Source organism: Panicum virgatum, chromosome 7N (assembly GCF_016808335.1).
Source record: "Panicum virgatum strain AP13 chromosome 7N, P.virgatum_v5, whole genome shotgun sequence".
NCBI classification, from domain to species: Eukaryota; Viridiplantae; Streptophyta; class Magnoliopsida; order Poales; family Poaceae; genus Panicum; species Panicum virgatum.
Window position 1 is genome coordinate 29509437 of NC_053151.1, and position 16261 is coordinate 29525697.

The 16261-nt window shown below is 44.8% G+C and overlaps 1 pseudogene; it reads left to right on the forward strand.

The window, feature by feature from the left end:
• Window positions 1–3727: 3727 nt before the first annotated feature.
• LOC120680504 lies at window positions 3728–6927 on the forward strand (annotated as a pseudogene).
• Window positions 6928–16261: the final 9334 nt, after the last annotated feature.

The window sequence follows — 16261 nt, forward strand, 5'->3', positions numbered from 1 at the left end:
CACATCGCTGCTCCTCTGCTGCCGCCGGTCCGGCCGCCTGCCCCGGCCATCTTTCAAGCTCTAGCACACTGGAGAACCCAACCCCGAGCTACAAACCCCTATCCCTAACCAGGAGTCCCCACGGTGGTCAGCGTTGGTTGAATTTAGGGCCTGTTTGGCCTATTACCACAGGCAGCCACGGCAAACTGCGGCGCACGATTTGTTCGCCGCATCCTAGGCGAGCTGCGGCGGTCTTTTTGAACTGGAGATCAAGGCAAGGACTGCGGCATGTCCAGGTCTAGGTAGTAGAGCAAACGGTGGCCGAGCGACTGTGGCGTGCCTAACTTTGGCGCGGCACGGTGTGGACGTGATCAAAACACACCCAATCGGATTTAACCGTCTGTTAGGAAATGTGAAATAATAGACCATAGTACAGGATATATCACCCCGTGAGCCTAGCTAACCAGAAATCAACGGCCTAAAGCTCCACGTGCGACCGTAGGTCCGTTAGCGCACGCAGCGTGGGGTTGACCGTAGGTCTGAATCATGGAGGCCCTCCGTCCTGCTGTGCTGGGCCGTGTGATTATGCCCGTAGCCCGTACGTAGGCTGCAGTCGTACCTCGTACGATTGAACCGCCCGGTTTGCCGGCACGCACAAATGAAAATACTCCGTAGCCTCCGCTCATGAATCCACCGCCGATCAGCGTGTCTCCTTGAATCCACGCGCACAGAGAGCCACAGACCCGACCTTCTCCGGCCTCTCCGTCGTCGTCGCACAAAGAGCTACAGTCTCCCTCCGATCTGCCGCCGTCGGTGGTGCCACTGCTCCCGACCGCTGTGTAGCTCAACCCCGACGCCGTCCGGCCGCGAATTCTCTCGGCCAGCGACGGCCGGGCGATCCCGCTAGGATTGCTGCGCCGCCCTGCCCTGCCCTGCCCTGCGCCTTCTAAGGCCGGACACCATGTACGTGCATCAACATCATCCCTTCCCGCCCTGGAGATTAAGCCTTTCCTGCTCTGAAGTTTCCTTTTGAGTTTGCGCCGTCTGAAATACCAAACCCTAAATCTTGCTAGTTCAGTTCGTGTGTTTTACGTGAGCGCGTTTCACTAGTGCGATGCGACCTTAAATCCTAGATCTGATCTAAAAGTTCTTGCGGTGGTAGAGGGGAACGCCGAAATCCAGTTTTGTGCCCCATCTCTTATGGTATGAGGGTGCAGTGGTGTTTTTTCTTTGTACATCCAGCGATTACATGCGTCATCTAATAGGAACTTTACTTCAACGGGTCGACTTCTTTCAACGAGATTGCTTGATTGGGTGGCACAATATAATATTGCTGTTGTAATTCTATAAAAGTAAAAGATATTGATCTTCAAGCATACAGTATTTCTTTAGAAACCCTCTTAAAGAATCTAGTACGATTTCTAATCAACGAGCGGAGCTACCAGAGTAACAGCAGCACATGGAATTCTGAATAAATATCACCAACTTATCTTAAAGTATAACATGGAATATTGTGCAGTTTCAGATTAGTTCCATGGTGTTCCTTTTTTTTTAATCACAAAGAGCTTGACTGCTTCTTTGGTGCTTTTTGTATGCCCGGTCTAGACTAAGTGGTAGAAGGGAAGGGAACATGTTACATACCTTCCAATTAATTGGAAGGTGGAGCTAGGTTTGACTAGTGACTACCTTAACCTGCACTCCCCACCCCCCACAAAAAAAAGAGAGGATTAAGTGAGCTTTTTTCTTTCAGTTGTGTTCGTGGTAACAGCTTTTGCACCAAGATGATACCATAAATGTACGTTTGGGGAATATACTTGGCACTTGAAATACAGTTGGACACAACCTAAGACAGAAGGCTAAATGATGATGTGGAGGAGAAATAAGAAGAGAGAGAAGTGAACTATAAGCTTAAAGCCAGTCTGGGCACAAAAATCAAGAAACTTTGTGTGAGAGACAGATGAGCCATAAATATATATTTATGGTGAAGAGCTAAACCATTATACAAGTATGCTAAGAAGTGAGCTGTAAAGAGTCTTACAGCCAGCAGCAGACTGAATTATTAACCTTGCTAAAAGTTTAGATTTTGGCACTGTACCATATTTCGTTGTTACTTGACAAATAATGTCCAATTAAGTACTAATTAGGTTTACAAGATGCATCTCGTACTAATCAGTTAAACTGTGTAACTAGTTTTTTCAACTACATTTAATGTTCTATATATGTGTTCGAAGATTCGATACGATGAGTACTGTACAAAATTTTTTAGTAATTAAACAAAGTCATCAGGCGTGACAATGAATTGTCCGTGTCATGTCATCACTCCATCGATCACTCCATCGAAAAATGGTTTGTGTTTAGTTGGTGAAAAAGTTTGGGCTTTGTTACTGTAGCACATTTCGTTGTTACTTGACAATAATATTTAATTACTAGCTAATTAGGTTTAAAAGATTCATCTCGTGCTAATCAGTTAGACTGTGTAATTAGTAATTTTTTTCAACTATATTTAATAATTTATGTATACGTCCGAAGATTCGATGTGATGAATACTGTAGAAAAATTTTTAGAAACTAAACAGGACCTTATGTTCCCGGCGATCCGTGCGCCTGCCGATCGGAGCCGTCCCCATCTCCTTGGATTCGCGTCCTGTCCTTCCCCTCATTTTATATGCGCGTATTTGCCCCGTATATGTCAGGTATCTCCTGTTCATCGCGCGTTCCCCATGCGTTCTGTCAGGTCCGGGCCAATAAAGTACCCGAGTGAAGTATATAGGGGCCGTGTTTGGTTACGCAGCAAAAAATTTTGCGCACGTTTTTCGAGAAAAGAATCTCGTATGCATAGAGTACTAAATGAAGTCTATTTGCAAAATTTTTTCAGAGATGAGTGTAACTTTTCGAGACGAATCTAGTGGCGGTAATTAAATGTTGATTTGTTACAGTGGTGGTACAGTAATCATCCTCTAATCGCGTGGTCAAAGGCCTCATTAGATTCGTCTCGCGATTTACAGGAGTTGTGAAGATGGTTTTGTAATTAGACTTCATTTAATACTCTAAATTAGTGGTAAAAGAGAAAAAATTCCATCAAACACGGCCAGGGTCGTACTGTACCCTATCGTCGGTTCAGGCAAAAGTTCTACAGCGTACCATTGGCCATGTTTGATTTCTAAGGCGCTGTTTGGTTCCAAATTTTTTTCAGAAGTCCTTATCACATCAGAAGGAATCTTACTATTTTATAGTATTAAATAAAATTTATTTATAAATATTTTTTAACAGCTGAGTGCTAATTCGCGAGACGAATCTAATAAGACTAATTAATTCATAATTTGCTACAGTTATGCTACAGTAACCATCCGTTAATCATAGATTAATATATCTCATTAGATTCGTCTCGCAATTTAGCCTCAGAGTTCTGCAGTTAGTTTTATAATTAACTTTTATTTAATACTTCTAAATACTAAAAAGTTCCAGGGACTTAAGAAAAGTCTCTGGAACCAAACCAACCCTAATGTAACAATTTCGTAGAGTACTTAGGTCCTGTTTAGTTTCCAAAAATTTTGCTATAGTACCCTTTACATCGAATCTTCAGACACATACATAAAGTATTAAATATAGTTGAAAAAAATAACTAATTATACAGTCTAACTGATTAGCACGAGATGAATCTTTTAAGCTTAATTAATCCATGATTGGACATTATTTATCAAATAACAATGAAATGTGTTACAATACCAAAATCTAAACTTTTTCACCAACTAAACACACCCTTAGGTTGTGTTTGGTTATATTTTTGTGAATTTTTTTCTACTTTAACCACTAATTAGGTTGTGTTTGGTTATATTAAATAAAGTCTAATTACAAAATAACTTGTAGAACCTCTAGGTGCATTCACGAGACGAATCTAATAAGATCGTTGACCGCACGATTAAAGGATGGTTACTGTAGCATCACTATAACAAATCATGTATTAATTAGGCTCATTAGATTCGTCGCGCCAAACTGCACTTATCTGTGAAAATGTTTTACAAATAGGTTATATTTAGTACTCCATGCATGCAAGATTCCCTTTTCACGAATTTTTTTTGTCTTAACCAAACACGCTCTAAATGAAGTCTATTTGTAAAATATTTTTAGAGATAAGTACAACTTTGCGAGCTGAATCTAATGAGCCTAATTAATCCATGATTAGATACAGTAGTGCTACAATAACCATGCTCTAATCATTTTCCGATCATGCGGTCAAAGACCTCATTAACTACAGTATTGCTACAGTATCCATAGTCGTGGAAGTGTTTTCGGAATTAGGCTTCATTTAATACCTCTAATTAGTGGTCAAAGTTACAAAAAAAATTCATGATTTTTTTTCACGCCTAACCAAACAATACTATTTCCCTCGTTTCGCGTTTGCACAATGACGCCTAAGGCTATCCGCAAGTTAAGCAAAATGTCCTTGATCTTCATGAATAAGTCCTTGGCACGCATGATTAAGCAAAATTGAGGGGCCTTCTTTCATATTTTATTTGCGACATAACCAATAATGTATTTTTCTTCAAAACACATGTTAGTCACATATGGTCGTCATAAATCACTGAAAGTTATCATGAGCATTTATCGGCCTAGATGCTTTCAATAATGACTTCATTAGGTCTTACCAAAATCAAATTCTATTACTATCATTCCTTCATTTTAAACCTTCTGATCAGTTGCCACCCAAAATAATGTGAAGTCCTGAACTCTGATTTTTAGGGTACTTGTTTCGTCTTTAAAGTTTCTGCCATAACTCATCCTCATTAAGCTACTTACTTCGTTCTGAACGTCTCAATTTTCGCTTGACGCCCCTCCTTGCTGGTCTGGTAGGCTGACACAGTATACTCCACTTAGCTAATCTCTTCATCAAAATAGTTGCTTTTAGCATCGGAGAGGGAAAAAAAATCATTGCTTTTACCAACGTGGCTTCGAGACTAGTAGCGTCTTCTGCGTCATACGCCGTCGACGTGTGTCGGTCGGCCGTGACGACAAAAGCAAACTCCATTGCCTCTGCAGACTGAGCATGTTGGGAGGTTGTTTAAGCCCAAGCCTTTAAGGTGACAAAGCCAAGCTGATCGATGCTCGCATTATACAAGCGCCGCGTCCCCCTTTGCCTAGTGCTGTCCGTTCTGTACGTGTACCTGAGCCGATGAGCTCAACATGCCCAAGTGCATAGGTTGTACTTACCCTGCCCAAAAGCTCATTGGAGGAGGTGAGATCGGAGCTGGAAAGACCAGCCGTTACCGGCTCCCTCGCCCAATCCTCACAACTAATCGGTATAGAAATTGGCTTCACCAGATCATGCTTATCGTTCCGTTCAGTTCATGCGTGGTTACTTTGGTGCTATAAATACGTGATCATCCTCGCATTTCGTCAGATCAGCACGAGCAAAGTAGCTTACTAGCTAGTAGTGGCATCGATCGTTTTGCGAGTGTGATCGAGCAGCAGAGTGATCGGTGAGCTGAGCTGTGGAAATGGCGCGGCGGCGGCAGTGGAGCAGCGGCGGCGTCGCGGCGGCGGCCGTGCTCGGGTTGCTGTCCGTGCTCTGCGCGGGGCACCCGGCGCCGGGCGGGTTCCCGCTGCAGCCGCGCTTCTACGAGCACACGTGCCCGCAGATGCAGGCCATCGTGGGCGCCATCGTGGCGAGGGCGCACGCGGAGGACCCGCGCATGGCGGCGTCCCTGCTGCGGCTGCACTTCCACGACTGCTTCGTGCAGGGGTGCGACGCCTCCGTGCTGCTCGACGCCGACGGCAGCGGCAGGTTCGTCACGGAGAAGCGGTCCAACCCCAACAGGGACTCGCTCCGCGGGTTCGAGGTCATCGACGAGATCAAGGCCGCGGTCGAGCACGCGTGCCCGCGCGTCGTCTCCTGCGCCGACATCGTCGCCGTCGCCGCCAGGGACTCCGTCGTCCTGGTATGGCAGTAACTGACTGCAGCGTTCGTTCAGCATCGTGTGTGTCTGTCTGTCCACTGTCGTTGTTCTTAACTGAATCGCTCCGACGATTGATCGATGCAGACCGGCGGACCCGGGTGGGAGGTGCCGCTGGGGAGGAGGGACTCGCTGACGGCGAGCCTGAGCGGCTCCAACAACCTCATCCCCGCTCCCAACGACTCGCTCCCTACCATCATCGGCAAGTTCGCCAACCAAGGTCTCGACGTCGTTGACCTCGTCGCCCTCTCAGGTACCTGCACGCTTGCACACCTCTGCTCGGCCCTCCGATCGATCCAGTGAACAACACGCACGCATGCCTCAATGCCTGTCGGCGATGCAGGAGGGCACACCATCGGCGACTCCCGGTGCGTGAGCTTCCGGCAGCGGCTGTACGGCCAGAACAACAACGGGCAGGTGGACCGGACGCTGAACCCCGCGTACGCGGCGGAGCTGCGGGGGCGGTGCCCGCGGTCGGACGGCGACCAGAACCTGTTCGCGCTGGACCCGGCGAGCCAGTTCCGGTTCGACACCAGTACTACCACAACATCCTCACCATGAACGGGGCTGCTCAGCTCCGACGAGATCCTGCTCACGCAGGGCCGCGAGACCATGGAGCTCGTCCACCGCTTCGCCGCCAACCAGGGGCTCTTCTTCGAGCAGTTCGCCAAGTCCATGGTCAAGATGGGCAACATCTCGCCGCTCACGGGCCACGCCGGCGAGATCAGGAAGAACTGCAGGAGGGTCAACCACTAAGGACCGGGTCGGGGGAGGGCGTGCGCGCGCTTGCCTCGTCATCCGTGGTTGCTCGATCTTGCTTTTCTCTGGGTGCCTCGTGTTTCTTTTTCCTCTTGTTTTGCCTTTGGTAAAAAGTGTGCAGAAACTGATTGCCATTTGTGTTTTATTATTGCTGTTCTCGTTTGTTTCTTCACCTGTGTAATTTGCCATGCATTCTTGTACCAAGAAATGATCCAATAAAAAGTCAATTGTTTGTGTTACTTGTGACTTTGTGATGAAACGTGTCTACTTCGAGTTCTCTCTTGTCCATAAGTCAGCAGGTAAAGGTAAAGCAAGGGATCGACGCCAAGGAAGAAAATCGAACAAGCTGTTTCAGACCATTATGTTTTTTTTGGCCCATAGAGCCCAACTGCGTACTAGGCAGTTTCTATATAATAGAATGTGACAGTAACTCCAGCAATAATCCATACACAAGATCACTACTTTCTTGAGTAGAGCTGTCCCAACTTTTTGGAACTTTGAGTTTTGCTCTCAACTCCAACAATAATCCCTACTTTGCGGCCTCTACTTTCTTGATAGTAATAAGACCCACTTGTCATAGGCAAGGTACAAAATAGCCCGCTAATAGCTCGCTATTGTCCGCTATTAGCTTTTTAAGAGATCTCCCGCTACGTTATACAATATTTGTCCGCTATGTCTGCTATAGGGGTTTTTATAGGATTTAGTGATAATAAACTGTCCCGCTACTTCCGCTAAAGATGTAGCCAAAAAAAAATAAAGTAATCAATATAAACTAGGGTGGACCATAGACAAAGCATCACAGGCACAGTTAGGCAGTCAAGAGACGTGTGTGAGTCATTTTAGAATGTTAGACCAATGATGCTTCTAATTTTATATGTATTATGGACGTATGGCTATGAAAAATTTGCTGAAATTAGTTGCATTACTGATGTTATTGGCCACATTATGCATATTTTTTTTGCAAACCGCTAAATGGATAGCTCCGCTATAGTTTTCGCTATAGCTCTCTTAGCTTTTTGGAAGAGCTTCCGCTAAACGTTTTAGCCCGCGATTTTATACCTTGGTCATAGGCTATATTTTTTCTCCTTTTATTTTCTCCTGTCTTCCTCTCTTTTTCTCTCTCTCCCGCATCGATCCTCCACCACACGAATGCAGCACGCGACGGTGTAGAAGGCAGCGCCTTTGCTGGAGCTGGAGGCCGCGGCGGTGGCGCCCCCTTCCAATCTAAATTTTTCCACCCAAGGTACATGTCGCGTGCGAAATGCATGTAGCTGCATCGCAGAATAGGAAGTGGCCCAGCGTGGAGCTCGACTATGTGCCCGCATGCAGAAGGACGGAGGCCCAGCTGGCCCAAATGAAATTGACGCGCATGTGGCTCATCGTCAGCAGGAGAGGACAGAGGAGTGTGACGAGATGCTGTTCAGGGTCACTCGGGTGACCCCGAGCAGACCCATCGCAGGGCGCACGGGAGCTGGACAGTGCTTCTTGTTGCACCGCCAGCCCATAGCTCCCTTTCATGATTGGAACAAAATTGTTCCACTTAGAAAAAACTTCAATTAGAACAAAAAAAATGTAAATTTGTTTGGTTGGATCCGACTTTACCCGTAAGAAAATTCCACTAGAACAAATTGTTCCGTTGGAATAAAAATGGAAAAAAATGTTTCATTGGAACTTCCTAGAAGAAACAAAAAAATTAAAAAATGAAAATTGGGCCTTCAATCTACTAATGGGCCGGCAAACCGCCCACCACCAGCAACGGGGCGCGCGTGGGCACTTGTGCGATAGATCCGCACGCACCCGCGCGCGTGACCCCGATTGTTTTCGGCGTGACGAGGCTGGGGTAGGACCCTGACGTGCATGCATACAAATAAATTATGTAAACTAATATTTAAAAAATCAATTGTAGCTCACAAATTGATTATTAAAATTCAATTTTACTTCATGTTAAGTTTCGTACCATGAGATTATAAAAACTGAATCCCGTTTAATTAAATTTGAATAAATTTTCTTCGCACAATTTGTTCTGTTCTAGAACAGTTGTTTTAAAAAACTTTTTAAGAACATTTTCTTTTTTGTTTTTGAAATATTTATCTTATTCTTAGAACAATTTATATTTTGACGGAACATTTTCATTTATCTTTTTGGAATAATTTTTCTTGAAATATTGTTCTACAATAGTTTTAGTTTTGATGTTAGAACAATTGTTCCAACTTCACAATAAAATTATTCCAACTAGAAAATCATCTAAATATACTCAAATATAATCTTAATTTGAAGGATTTGTTATAAGAAATATAGTCATATCTCCATAAATTTATTAGAGGGATGGTGTGTGCACTATTTTTTTCAGAATTAGATGGTGCGCTACTATTATCTCATTACATGGTCTGTGGATCCTACGCATACAGCAGTAGGCAGCAGGTCCTCTGTCTTTTTCTTTTTATGCGGGTTCTCTTTTCTACCCATTGCTGTTGCGGATCTTGTTATATGTGCCGCACACCCTACACATGCAGCAGAAATTGGCGTTAGGGAAACCTTTACAGCGACATGTGCTGGTGGAACCAAATTAAAAGGGGAAAGCTACGGAGTATTAGCTTGTCGGAAATCAATCGCTGCTTGGTGCGTGCCAATTAGCAGCCCCTCTCTCCCTCGCTTATCAGGTTCCGTAGTTGAAGATTGTAAATATGATTTTTGTGATAGTTTAAAGGTGTAAATCGAACTTTTTCTAAAAATCAACGTTGTTGTAAGGTTTGGAGCTCAACGATGTCGATACTGCTGCCAACCAATCAGATGAATGGGAATTGGGATCGGATGATGACTGTGCTTCCATGCTTGCTGATGATGGAGGTGTCAATGATTAATCGATCCTGTTCTATCACCGTAGAGTTATTGCCAGGGTAGAGCAATGTATTGGAGAGACTTGAACATAGAGGAGGAGAAAGCTTTCTTAGGTGGACATAGTGATTGCCTTGATTAAAGTAGCGATACCAGCAAAAAAAAAAAAGATTAAAGTAGCGATTCTTTGTTATCCAATTTTGGGAGGAGCAGGTTTGTGAGTGCCTTTTGCCTAAGTTTATACTATTCAAGCCCTTTACACTACCAAAATTATCCATAGTTTTCACACGCACTGACTCTAAAAAAAACATAGTGAGTGACAGTCAAGTTCCAACTGAAGCAAATGCTGTGTGTCAGTAGTGTTAGAGAGAAAATAAAGAGCTGTAGAAAGCAAACACATGTCTTTATTGCGCACATGAGACTGTGTTATGGTCATCTATATGGTCATGGTCCTGTTTGGATACAAAAGATAATTTTAGCCCTAAATTAGCTTTCAAGGATTCAAACAAGTAGGTTAATTTTGGGCTAAAGTGAATTAGCCACCCTAATCCTTATGTATTATGTAGGGGCGATTGTTGAAATGTCGTATGGAGAAGACTACAAGGCAGGGCTATAAGAGGCCGGGGGTATGAACAATGCATTGAGTCCATGAAAGCTTGACGAGCCGTGTGCAACGAGCAATGTTCTGGGGAGCACAAACACGCATTGCTCTTTGTTTCGAGTAGTTCCACACAGAAACCGAAGACTGGATATATGAGAAGTGGTTTCCTGCGTTCTCTAGAGAAAGAGAGGACGCCCTTTGTGGACGAAAAGACTGTATCATGGGATTGGGAAGCACTGGGATTCCAGCGATCTTGGTGATGAATATCAACTCGACAGGCCAGCAAAGCAGGCCATGCTTGAGTTGCTGCGAAAGCAGAGGGAGCACACCTCGGTCGTCACCAAAGATACCCTTTCGACATCTTTCTTGGAGCATCATTGGCTTGGGTCAGCCCCGTTGGCCTAGCTGATTGTGTCTGTCTGCTCCCGGATGATCAGACGGGACATTCCAGTTCTGTGGGTGTGCTGCGACTTGCGACGGTCAGTGGGATCATTTCTCTTGGATTATCTGGATCACCGACGCAGCTGCAGCTGAATACTCCTGCACGCTTCAGAAAGCGTGGCAACATGCGATCCTCCCGCCTGATGTTGTTGATTTGTGGTGTTGTGGATGAAAGGCGTATGAGGAGCACCCTAAGCCTTTTCTCCACTCTGCTGCGCTCTACGAGAGGCACCATTGCTGGAGATGGTCTTGGGCTGCTGGCGACGGAATCGGAACAACAGTTTAGATGTGGCGGACTCGTCTGTTGTGTTTGGAATCCATATTCTGTAGATAGCAACCTTTTTTCCTTTCCTTTTGGCGAGGGAACATGCATAGTGTCAAACTCAAACAGCATATGTCTCTATGGCCGTGTTTGGTTACTCACCAAATTTTTTGCGCACGTTTTTCGAGAAGAGAATCTCGTGTGCATGGAGTAATAAATGAAGTCTATTTGCAAAACTTTTCAGGGATGGGTGTAACTTTTCGAGACAAATCTAATGGCGGTAAGTAATTGATGATTTGCTACAGTGATGCTACAGTAACCATCCTCTAATCGCGCGGTCAAAGGCCTCATTAGATTTGTCTCGCGATTTACACGGGGGGTTGTGGATGTGGTTTTGTAATTAGACTTCGTTTGCTACTCTAAATTTTTGGTCAAAAGTGCTACAGTAAAAACGTGAAATGTAACCAAACACGGCCTATGTCTAGAATCTTTAATGTAACCTTTTTCAATTTATTTATTTTTGCTTAGTTTTGTGAGTTGATACCTATACACCTACTTCTCTTTTTCTTCAATAAGTCTAAGTTAGTGTTTGGATGTAGATATTGAAGGTTACAATTTGGAATTGGTATTGTGGGCATCTAATATCAACTATTTTGATGTTTTTAGAATTGACATTGGAAATATCCTCCAATACAGCTTGGTATTGAGCGTTAAGTTCCACCCTCTCCCACAATTACGACCCATACCCCTCTATATAAGGACGTATTCACACGCTTTTTCTTCCCCACATTCCTGCCCTATAGGCCCGCTCCCTGCGTGCCTCCACCACTCTGCTCCCCACGCCGCTTGCTCCGCCACGCCCCTCCCTCCTCCGCCGCTCTACTCCTAGTGCCCAATCCCGCTATTCCTCGCGGCTGCGACCCGCTCCCCACGCCGCTTGCTCCGCCACGCCCCTCCCTTCTCCGCCGCTCTACTCCTAGCGCCCAATCCCATTCTTCCTCGGGTCCGCGACCTGCTCCTCTTCCTCGCAAGCCGCAGTCACACCCCCTCCTCCTTCGCTGACCGCTGCCGCACCCCCTCCTCCTCCTTCCTCGCTGGCCACAGCTGCACCCGCTCCTCCTCCTTCCTCGCCGGCGCGGCCCCCTCCTCTTGCTTCCTCGCCGGCGCCCCCCTCCTCCTTCCATGCTAGCATGACCTCTGTGGCCACGCCGCTCTGCTCCTCCCCTCGGCTCACCGCACCGCTCCCCGTGGTCGCTCTGCTCCTCCTCTTGGCGTCCCGTGCCGCTCCCTCTGCCGCGTCCTGCTCCGCTCCCCTACACCCCCTGCTTCGCTATGCTCCGACGCTGCTTGCGAGCATGTCAGCTTCCCGCCCACGCCCACGCCACCGCGAAAGCGGAGTTTGGCACATTAATTCATCATGGCCAGCATAATCGATGCCCACGAGGTGCGGGAGGCTATGGTGGCGTCATCGATGGCCACGAGGTTGGAGAAGAATAGACGAAGAAGAAGAGAGGGGGTGGCGGCGTAAGGGGGAGCAGTGGAGCGAAAATGAGGATGTTCAATTCTCAATTTTGCATATGCATGTCCTAACATGAATTGGCATTTGCGTCTAATTAAATTCCATGTAGCAATGTCATGTACATCCAAACGATTCTTTTGTATTTGAACCTATTTCAATACTTGGCCTGTTTTGGTATCGAACTCAATTCAATGCTAAACCTCCAAATATCGACATCCAAACGGAGTTTAATATATATCCAGTAGGAGGCAATCCCTCCTGTGCTTTAAAAACTCACGTAGTGATTAGTAAAAGGAGAAAACAAACACTAAAATACCTCTTTTCACATATTTTGGGATTTGGAGAGGGTTTGCTTTTAACCCATCAGCGCAGATCATCGTGAAGCCTTTCATGATGAAAACAAATACATGTATTTAATAATACTAACTTATTGTCATGGGTTGCAATATAGAAGCCGTTAGTTATTTAGTAATTGATTACCCATAATCATTGCATCACCTGTAAATACAAGCAGAACTCAAATTTCAAGCTAGAAACTTAAGATCACGTGCTCTTCGGATTGGGAATGGAATATCAATAGTAATTACATTTTTCCAAACACACTAAAACTTAATTTCAGGAGAAGAAGAAATATACAACAAAGAAAAGCACTAGGGCCAATTTGTTTGAAATGCCAACCACATGGTGCGATAAACAAATTTGGCAAAGTGAGGTGACTAATGTGGAAATTGATTTTAATCTCCTGTTTATGATTACTAGTGGAGATGCACGTGGCTGGCAAGTATTTAATTTTTCTTCCATCAAGCAACGATGCCCTATTTTTCTTCCAAAAATAATACACGGCTTTCTTTTCCTTCCATAAACAATGATGTTGAAAGGAATCGGGTGCTCGTAGCATAAGAGGGGGAGGGGGTGAATTAGACAAACTAAAAACCTTAACCTCAAAGCTCCAACTAATTTGCACAATATTTAATCTAAAGCATACTATCTAGATGTGCAACTAGTGTTTATCTAGTGTAAAACCCTCATCCCAAAGAGTTATGCAATCTATAGCCTTTTCTATCAAGATTCTACTCTATGAAAGTAAAGGCACACAAAGATTGCAATAAGTAAATGCGGAAGCTTAAAGAGGGATGAGAGAATGCAAACTCTTGTGACACGGAGATTTATCCCGTGGTTCAGTTAGCCACAAAGGTAAACCTACATCTACATTGTTGAAGCACTCACAAAGAGTATTGCTTCGCAATCAAGTCTCTTCCGAGAACACTAAGTCCACGGTCACCTTGATCTCGGGTTCCACTAAGAAGCTTCTCCACAAAGGAAGGGGGTCTCCACGTCCCCCGCACAAAGCTTGTCGTCGCCGCTCCACACCAAGTCGGAGGGTCGAAGACGTGCCGGCGAGTCACCAAGACTCCAAGGATGGCCGGCTCACCGAGATATACTTTGGTTCACTTGAGAACCAGCTCACAAGGCACACAACCTTACTCTCACACTCACTAAGGAGCTTCCTAGCACTAACACTCACAAATGTGCGCTAAATCTAAGGATGTGATCACTTAACCTCTTTTGTTGGCTTGGAGATGTTCTTGGATGTGTGTTGGTCTTCTCTGAACTCCAGCAAACTTCAAATGACCAGGGGAACCCATATATATAGCCCTCCAAGCGAACTAGCTGTTGTAGAGCCGTTGAACGTTTTCCTGCGCATAGCGTCGGATAATCCGACCAGGTACCGTCGGACCATCCGGTCACTCACAGACCAATGTAGCCATTGGGTCTTCAAATACCTGATGCAGCACGGGTCGGATAGACCGACGCTTTACTCCGAATGGCATCAGATCATCCGGTCTTCAGGACTTTTCTGCTTCTGTGCTTCCCATGCTAACGTCATTGCTCCGGTGCGTTTGTCCGACGTAGCGTCGGATGATCCGGTCCTTAAGAGAGCGCCTTGATCCTCCCAACATGCTCTCTAATCAATCACCCGAGGCTTGCTCCGACAGGGCTTTTACACGCGTCGGATAATCCGGCTGGTTTGGTCGGATAGTCCGACCCTATAGCGTCGGTTTATCCGAACCCACTGAGTCTTCTCTACGTGCCTTCCCATAAGCACTGTACAATGAACCGACGCTCCTATATCGGTTTATCTGGTGTTGTCCGGATACTCCGGTGCCCCGCCTTCGGATCATCCGGTGCAACTGAGTTTTTGCAGAACTCGTCAATTTCAAACATTCTTTGAGTTCTTTCTTCGTGTTTTGCTTTGCTAGGGCTTTTTACTTCATTCTTGGGACCTGATGAGATACACTTACAAATACGTTAGTCCCATTAATTGCGTTGTCATTCGATCACTAAAATCACTCGAAATGGCCTAATATGGGGCCATGTTCGTTACAATCTCCCTCCTTTTTGGTGATTGATGACAACACAATCAAAGCAAGCATAAATTTGCAAAAATTGACAAATTGAATTACTTACACTTGCTTGGATGCTTACCAACATCCAATAGAGACTTGGATTCCCCCTAAATCCATGATTTCCCCCTTTGCTTCTCTCCGTACTTGCAATTTGTCCACACTTCTCCTCCGTACTTTTACCTCAAATGCCGATTTGATCCACTTGGCATTTCTCCCCCATTGGAAGACATTCCTCCCCCTTTTGGAGATACTTGCTTTGATCCAAACTTCTCCCCCTTTGGAATCAAATCACCTAAAAAGGTTTGGCAAAACAATATAGCTCAAAGGGAAAAGTTAGTAGCCTAGGGAGTTAGTTCCATGAATCATGATCCAATGTGTATGATATCGATGAAGATACCACTTGAATGATTCTTAAGGTGGATCACAAAACATAAAGCTTGCATGATATGAGCTAAGCTTTCCAAAAGTGTGTGCACGAAATGATAATGTGAAAATTAAGTGCACAACTAGATGTTTAGACCAAGAAAGTTTAGACCATATCATGCACGGAGGTAGCTCTAAAGGATAAAGAGATGATAAAGATACCAAATGAAAGAGTTGAACCTTGCATACCTCCGGGGCTCACTTAGTTACCTTGGTTGTACCACTTGAAAGAAGTTGAGTGAGAGGCACTTGGGCACACCAAGGTGAACAAATGTATAAGCACATTGCCTATGAACTTAGATATGGAAATTTAAGTTCACTAGAGCATGGCTCAATATACATGAAAGAACACTACTTTATCTAATCACTCTTATAGAGTTGTTAATTCACATTGAGCGTGAACAACGTTCTCTTAAGAGTGTTAACTCCGGTAAGAGACTACAAAAGATAAACTTGCAAACACGTTAGTCTCCAAAATCACAAACCATAGGATGAACTCCCCCTAAATATGTGCATTTAGTGTTTGAATCACCAAGTAAAAGTATGCACATTGTTTATGACAACAAAGGGAAGTTTACCCTATAGCTTGTGTTCATGGTACAAAAAATGAAATACATACCTCATGAAGCCACGTACCATGAAAGGGTAACCTTGTGTAGTTTTCTACACACTTATTAAACCATGTAGGTTGCTCATGGGTTAGAGCAAGACATAAGCAACCCACCATATATAGCACTAGGAGAATGCAAAGCATGCAAACAACCTAGCAAGAATAATGGAGCTACATGATGCTTGAATTGAAATCTAGCTACCATTACCTTATGGGGGACTTGGACACCAAATGTCCAAGTTGTGAGCTTAACTTCTTTGGTTTGAACCTTCTTATCATCTTGTAAGCTAAGCCTCCAAATCCCCTTATGCCGATCCTTGGGCTTCAAGTATCTTTTGGAACCCACACCATTTGAGGCCCTTTCATGTTAGTGATGACTTCCTTGGGCACCCAAATGGAGCAGTTCCAACTCCAATCTTTCTTCCCAACTTTGTGAGCAACCACTTTGCCATTGTCCTTCTTTGATATAGGATT